Source organism: Rhamphochromis sp. 'chilingali' (genome assembly GCF_963969265.1).
Source record: "Rhamphochromis sp. 'chilingali' genome assembly, chromosome: 10".
NCBI lineage: Eukaryota > Metazoa > Chordata > Actinopteri > Cichliformes > Cichlidae > Rhamphochromis > Rhamphochromis sp. 'chilingali'.
The window spans coordinates 18,751,978-18,760,787 of NC_137937.1; positions in this window are offsets into that span (position 1 = coordinate 18,751,978).

Genomic DNA, 8,810 nt, shown 5'->3' on the forward strand with positions numbered 1-8,810 from the left:
AAAATAAAGATTTGTTAGTGTAATTGTCAGCTGTGAATGGACTGGTTTATGATTTGTGACAAACAATTAAGTCTCAAGGTTCAACAAACTGCATACATACAATCCCATTAAATAAAAACCCAATCACTAACTGAGTGTACAATATATATCCAGGCTTTTTGATGCCATTTTAGCTAAAAACAATGAAATATTATTATTATATTATATCATTAGTTATAATTTAATGTTTTTGGAAATGCTTTTTTGCTTTCAGTAATACATTCATGTTTGGTCACTATGTAGCCAGTATTCCTGTATTAGTATTAATAGCAACCTCTTGCATAGTCTGCAAATAGGGAAACAATTCAAATGCTTACCAGCACAAACATTACGAATTCTTAGGATATTTAAACAAGGCATATTCCAGGCAACTACTTTTCCATTTCATTGAAATCCAAGAAAAAAAGTTAGACCAGTCGATTTGTCAGAAAACTCTAAGAAAACACTGACATTGAGCAAAAAAAAACTCTACATGGATACCAATTAACTGGTAGTATCTAATATTATGGTACAAAACAATTATTAGTAACAAAAAAAATAAATTGCAGTAACAAGTTACAATGGGTATGACATGAAGCTGCTGAGCTAGCTGTTTCCATCCTCAGTGTTCAGTTTACAGTAATGGATTGGATTTATATAGCGCTTTTCAAGGCAACCAAAGCGCTTTTCAATGCCACTATTCATTCATTCTCACATTCACACACTGGTGGAGGCAAGCTACAGTTGTAGCCACTGCTGCCCTGGGGCAGACTGACAGAAGCGAGGCTGCCATATTGCGCCATCAGCCCCTCTGGCCATCACCAGTAGGCAGTAAGGTAAAGTGTCTTGCCCAAGGACACAACGACCAGGACAGAGAGCCCAGGAATCGAACCGGCGACCTTCCGGTTACAGATACGCTTCCCAACCCCTGAGCCACGGTCGCCCCAGTACAATCATTGCACCTATTCGTCCAATTTTTGGCATTACTGCCTTTGCTGTTTTCGTTGTACCAGCAGCTACAGTTTTGGAGGAATGTTTCAGAGTTGACACCAGCTGACAGTAGCAGTACAAACTTTGATCACTCCCACTCAGCATGCAGCAGCAACAAATGCAGCACCACAATCACAGAGCTACCCGAGCGGCATAAGACCAGCACATCCATGAGTAACATGGTAATCATTAGTGAAGACCTTGTGCTGCTATATGGCCATAAAAATCATCGACAGACATCAGTATTAAAAGCATCATCCTTTTTTCTTTGCCAAGGTTGATGACTTTGACTGGATTTTTCATACCTTATAGAATTTTACAGTTTAAAAATACTTGTTGTAATTTGTGATGCCTCCATTTAAACCAAAGAATAATTATGTTTCTGCTCCCATTTCTTGTCCTCTGTTGCCTTGCTGTTTCCTGAAAGAAACATGTGCATTGGACCTACTCATGCTATTTGTTATATTACGACTAAGCAGCAAGTTGCACCTGTGACGTTAGTAGAATAGTGGCACCCTCATCAGTTCTGCTCGTTTCCAACCCCCCACTAATTTGCACTGCTCTTTGCAGACTGCATTGTTCATTGCTGATATGAGCTGACTGCCTTGGTGTTCCTAAATTCGTGCATTGTCCTTAGATCTCACACAGAATTTCTTTGGTGTTTATTTTTTCGATTACAACCTCGCAGTAATTTACCATGCATGCCAGATCTGACCCTATGTTTCATTGATTTACTGTGACATGCGATGGCCATTCTGTGCCTCCCTGAGGTTAGTGCCACAGTTGTGGCAGCTTATCAAAATGAGAGTTACAGGGCTAACACAGTGCAGGCAAAAGTCCACTAATGCTTCTGCTATGGAAGTGTCAGTCCAGTTTAATGTAATTGGCTTGTAAACCTAGGTGACTGAAGCTATAGGGCAATTAAAAAGTGATATGAAAAGGGGAAAAAATCAGTTTAGTCGAAGACCCTTAAAGATTTTACATTTAAATTAGGAAGGGTCACGTTAAGGAAGATTGTGCATGCAACATTCCATCTAATCTACCTTAGATGTAATGTGAATACATATTATGGTGATCATTTATTGCATAAAAAGTTCAAGAAGTCAAACATTTTGTTTGATATATGGAATTTCCCATGTTGGGTCTGTCAGTAAATGCAACATGAGGTGAGCACTGTGACTCTGGACCACAAGAAGTTGTTGTTCCACTTGCAATAAAGAAATGTTCTGCAAGAGCCCTGGATCGATCCTGGTTTTGGATGTTGGAAGACATTTACATTATGAATCAAAGTTGCTGTTCACTTGACTGGCAAAGCAATTTCCCTGTGCAGTCGTGTTTTTATCCATCTGTTGGTTTAATTTTCACATCATGTGTTTTTAATTTCTTGTTCTCTTACTTCCCACCTTAGTAATCAAAGCAATTCTTGTTTTTCTCTCCATTTTATGTCAAACAGCTGTTGTTTTTAAAGGCTCTGTAATAAAGCAGAAAATTGTTTGCCATTTTAGTTTCAGCATTTGTGTTCGTGTTTGGACTCGTCTTTGTTGTCTTGACCTTTTATTCTATTTGCAGTTTCACGTCTCTTATCTTCTCCCAAGCAAGGAGCCTTAATCTATTACTGTGATCAAAAAGCAAGTCATATTTACTCTGGTGGCCCCATGATTGAATTTAGCTTTACAAACTGAAATAGCTTAACAGATTAAAGGATCACGAAACCTTATAAACCTGAGGTAGAAGGAGGCATCCTAATTAACAAAAGGCCTTGTGTAAAAAATAATTAAATTTCACTAAGTTAAACATATATAAACAGGTAATCCTATAGTATGTTTTAAAAGTACCTACAGGTAAAACATTATCCAGTGCAGTGCATAACAGAAAGCACATGTAGATACTGTATGTGATAACACTAAATAGAGATCAGAGGAATAAATTGTTAATAAAACAGTATTTCTCCACTTCAAGTACTTTACGAACACCGAACTCTGGAGAGGAAATTGAGTTAAATATCTTACTCCACCATCACAGGACTCAATATCAAATATGTACAAGCTCTTGTCACGATTCATTTCAAGCACTTTATTCAAGCATGGTGTTGCATAGCCTTAGAAATATCAAGAGTCCTATATAACGATTCAACATGTCTATTTTTAAAAAGCCATGCTGAAAGAATGAGGAATAAAATGTTTAGTGTGAGTGGAGTGTAATGTGTAGTCGCTCTTACTGCCTGTCTATAGAATTTGCAAAAAGCTATTTGTAGGAAAGTCGAGATTAGGACTTGTTCCAATCAGGAGTGTGTCCACCCCTCTGTTGCAGAATGCTACATTATAATGTGAGCAAAAATGACAGGTTTTGGATCACATTAAATACTCTGCTGCTGTTCTCGTGTAAAACTGACTAACGGAGCTGCAACAGTAAAATGTTTAACAAGAACTACTTCAGACAGCATAGAAAAACCTCAGAAATACAAAAAGATTTTTATTTTTTAGGGATAAAAATGTTTCAATCTTCAATTATTTTAATTAAGCCAGATAGCAAACAAATGATTCTGATTCTTTTGACAGAATTATCTTAACTTCTACTTTTACTTACTCTCGTACTGCATCTACTTTCTCCTTTGACAGCATCACACATCAAGGTACCGTGTAAAAGTCTTGAGCTGTCCCGCATTTCTTTATATTTTACTTACAAGAATCAGTTCTCACGAGCAATACTTCTCTCAAGCAGTCAGTATTTTGTCTACACATAATAGACAATGTAGCAAATAACCGATTTAAAAAGTACCTTTAGGCACTTTGTTCCCATTTCTTTAGTTGAATCTATAAAAAAAGACATAAAATAATATTTTTGCATCAACAAGGTGATTCCTGAAGAGGTATTAGCCAAAAAATGGCATATCTTGACATGGTGTGCAGTATGTTTTTAAAAAATTTGAGGAAACTGAAAAAGAGCAGGACAAAGGGTGTGAGAGAAGTGTGAGGTCGAAAAAATCTGCAGGAAATGGACAATATCTGAAGGCCATGTGCTTAAAGAAATTACTAGAAAGCTTAATAAGAAAGCCTGTTGACTTTATAAGCTTGTTAGAATTACACACTCTCTGCATTTATCTTGTATGCTAAATTAAATTTATCTTTGCACACATTTTAATAAATAGTTACATATATTTCTCACTTTTCAGCAAAATAAAAAGAAAATAGAGTTGGCCAGTAAAGTACATTTCCCCAACCCTAAACAATTACATCATTAAATGTTCTGATTTAATTATGTGTAAGCTTTTTTTTTTCTCAGCAAAATATTCTGATTTGGGTTCAAGTACGAACCTTGTTAATGTTATTTGATCTTTGTTTTCATGGTTCGAATAACACGTGAAGTTATGGAGCAGACATGGTTAAAACAAACAGTGACTATCGGTTAGAAACAAGAAATAAGCAGTGATAAGTAATTCAGTGATCTTACATATTTTTCTTACCTCACTTGTGAAAGCTTTTGTGATTTATCTCATCATCCCTTATCCAGAGCATTTTGTATCTGGAGCACTACAGTACATAGAGTGTTTGAGCTATATATAGTGTCACTTATCATATGGAATAAATTTATCTGCATGCCGTGTTGTTTGTCGCAATGAATATTGAGGACATATGAGTTTCAAGTGCACTGTGATATCTCTCTTGTTATCTTGTTTGTGCAGTCTTTGGGGAGTTTTTGGCAGAACTGGGCCACACTTGTGTGGACTGTTCACTTCTCTAATGACAATGAAGCAAATGTTATTTTTGGTTCAGTTTTAAAAACCTGTAGTGCATTCAAGAGGGACAGAAATTGTGACTAATAAGCTCCTAAAAGCATTAAACTATCTTTTTCCCCCTGTTTTTGAGGTCATCTTGAATGCCTCCTTACACAGCGAGTGTAGCGAGTCGCATTGAGGTTAATAAAACAGCTCCTGTTTCTGTGAGAAGTCACATGACTGAAAACAGTGAAAGTAGGCAACACATAGGGAGATTAGAGGTTCTCGGACAGGACCAGTGTTCCAAAGCACCAGAGTTTATTACTTTGTATGTATAACCTTCTCACAAAGGTAGAGCGAATCCCTGGGAATTTTTACAACTGCTGGCATTGGTTGTTATTAGATTTGGTTACTTTAACAAGTCAGGCACAATGCATTTACATTTCAAAACAGTATGTATGTGAGTACACACTGAAAATGAATCAAATGAATATTGACTTCATATTGCTCCTCCAATTTCTGGTTTTAAGCTGGTTCAAAGCAACAATAGGTGGATTGGTTTTATTATGTTGTAAATAAGGTGACAGATTTCAGGGCCAATACTAAAAAATATAGGATTTTAACTGTGTCTTAGTAATAAAAGAACTTTATTATAATGCCTATTATATGCCCCATTGTTATTCACAGTGTTTTGGGAACAGGTGTATTAATGTGGAATGTTATGACATAAGATAACATTATACCATATATATTTATCACCTATAACCCCACCCCCCACCCCACTGCCACAGTGTCATCATAAACTTTCTTTGGTTACTCCCTAGTGGTTAAAAAATATTCTCTCTCTAGAGTCAAGTTTAAAGTTTTAAATGAAACTTAATTACATGCAAAGTTGGGCTTGATGACAGATCAGAGAATAGAAGCACTGTCTACTTGCTGACATACACAGACTTTCCAGCAGTCTGGGATGATATTAGTCCAACAGTGCATTTTGTTTTACTTACACAGCTTTACCTTTATTTAAAATTAAGATGGAAATGCCTAAAGGGTATTCATTGCATTCTGAAGCAGTAAAGGATCTAAAGGACTAGAAAGTGAAAGAAAAGAATACAAATGGAATATTTACTGTTAAAAATAGATTAGGACTGTTTTCTTCTTCACTATCCACATTTTCTTCTAGAATGAGATAAAGATGAAGGAGAAACTGTATTACTCTGGCTTTACATCAGTAGAAATAGCCTGGAATAATCTAAATCCTCTTCCTAAGGTGATTTTTTGTTGTTGTTGTTGTCTGTTCTTTAAGATTATGGCATTCTTGTGGTGTCTTGTCTTATATCGCTAGCTAGTCAGATATTCTGATCTTAGAAGCTTAAGAAAAATCAAAGCTTGAATGGGAGATGAGGAAGAATAGCACTGGGTGAGTAAGTGATAATGTGACCAGTTGAAGGAGGTGACAAAAACTTTGCAGCAGTCTATGAAAGATACATGAGCCAAGCTCCCATGAGCCTCCAGTCCACGTTAAGAGGAACGTGTGAGTCCAGTGCCTTTGAGAGTCACCTTTCTCAAAACTTGCACAAAGCTGTATATACAAAACTTAAAACTTGAGCAGAGATGTGCTCTTACTGTAGGCAGTGTTTAAAGTTCGGAGAGTAAACTGAGTAAACTGGACCTGAATAGACCTGAACTATCAGTTCTCTCTACTTATATAAGACTTGTTACAGTCACAAATGCTTATTTTAAGCATTGTCCTAACCAAAATATCTATTCTGATGTGGCTCTACTTTTTTTTAATTTTAATTTGTTTTTAGCTCACTGCTGTATTTTCAAATACGGAAGTAATTCAAGCATAGTGTTTATGCTCATATTTCCTCCACATAAAGGTTGTACACTCCACCTCTCATTTAGTCTCTCTCCTCATAGCGCCAACTATCCCTACGCAGCTATCCAAAACTTCAGCTCCTTCCACAGAATTTGTATATGATTGATATCTGGAGATTGGCTACGCTACTCCATAATGTGCATCTTCTTTAGCTGCTCTTTTGTTGCTTTGGCAGTATGTTTTGGGTCTGTCTTGCTGTACGACCCATCCATGACACACTTTCAGTGTTCTGGCCGAAGGAACAAGGCCCCTGTCCAAGTTTTTATGGTATGTGGCTGCGCCCTTTGGCCCTTTGATGTGCTGTGCTTCTACCTCCATGGTTGACTGCGGCAATGGTGTTCTGATATATCACCTTTCTCATGGTTATGCTCACACCATGAGGCAGCTCCAGCCCGAGGGCATTTCATATTTTATCCATTTCCAGATAACCACACTTAAAAGTGACCTTTTCAAAGCTTCTTCTGGAGGCGCTGCTGGGCTTTCTTTACTAGGGCTGATGTGTTTGTGGACCAGGATAGGTCCTCGGATATGTGGGTGCCGAGGAACTTAAAGGAGGACACCCTCTCCACATAGTCACCTTTTATGGAGAGGGGAGGGGGATCAGTTCTTGTTTTGCATGTCCATGACCACTTCCTTGGTTTTCTTGGTGTTTAGGGTGAGGTTATTGTAGTTACACCATTCTGACAGTCGCTGGACCTTATCCCTGTAGGCGGTGTCATCATCGTTGGTGATGAGCCCCATCAGAGTGGTGTCGTCTGCAAATTTGATGATGATGTTGCAGGGGTGCGTAGGGGTGCAGTCACTGGTGTAGATGGTGTATAATAGTGGACTCAGCACACATCCCTGTGGTGAGCCAGTGCTGAGTGACAGGGTGGATGATCGCTGGTTGCCAACCTTGACTGATTGTGAACGGTCTGTGAGGAAGTTTTTGATCCATGCACATGTGGAGGGGGGGAAGTCCAAGTTTACCAGCTTGTCTATAAGAATGTCTGGGATGATAGTATTGAGCTGAAATCAACGAAGAGCATCCTTACTGATGTCCCAGGATTCTCCAGGTGATGCAGAGCGGAGTGGAGAGCAGTGGAAATTGCATCCTCTGTGGACCTATTTGCCTTGTAGGCAAACTGGTGGGGGTCGAAGCTGGGTGGGAGGCAGTCCTTTATGTGTTTTAGGACCAGCTTCTCAAAGCACTTTGCAACCACTGGAGTCAGTGCGATGGGTCTGTAGTCACTGAGGCTACTGATGGTGGTGGACTTGGGGACTGGGACTATTGTTGGCGATTTCAGGCAGTGAGGGACAGAGGCATGTGTCAGGGAGAGGTTGAATAGTCTGGTGAACACATGAGCCAGCTGGTCGGCACAGGCTTTGAGGACTCTACCAGGTATTCCGTCGGGGCCAGCAGCTTTCCTCTGATTTACTGCTCTGGACACATTCGTGTCACTAATGTCTCTCGATAACTCTTTAATCTTAGCCATGTTGGTGAAGAGGTTGAAATAGAAGAAACTGTGAACAGGTGGGCTCTGGATCCATAATGAGTTATGATCATGACTATCTGTAACTGATTGATTGTCTGTTATCTGTTTGCCAATCTGTGGAAGCCATGATTCTTGTTGGGTTGTTGGGAATCAAATACTTAATTCACTTTATCTTATGCAAATTAATTTAGGACATTTATGTAATGTGTTTTTTTAGACTTTTGGTTGAAATTCTGTCGCTTTCCATTGAAATGAAACTATCATAAAATTAGAGACTGTTCATTTCTTTATAAGTGAGTAAGTCCACAAATTCAGCAGAGGATCAATTAATTATTTCCCCCCTGTAAGTGAAGTATGAAGTTATATTAACTGGTGCGATGTATAAAAAGTCCAAAAAGACACATTAACTTGCATCCTGTACTGCTCTTCTCTACTGCTCTTCTCAAGCTATTGCTCATTTTTTAACTCTGCAGTACAGCGAGCTGAACAGCAAGGATAATAACTGGTGCGTAGAACTAATCAGTCACAATGTTACAGATGTTTTTAACTTCATCTTTACCTCTAACTACCAGCTGTCTCTGTTACTGCCTGCACCGTAGGACTGTCTGAAAGGACCTTATAATGTTGCACCACTGTTTTTTATGCATATGTTCTTCCTATGTAAGGAGGATGGCACTGAGACAGTACACCGGCCTAAAGTTTTCTATACGTGTTTTCTATAAGTGGTAAGAAA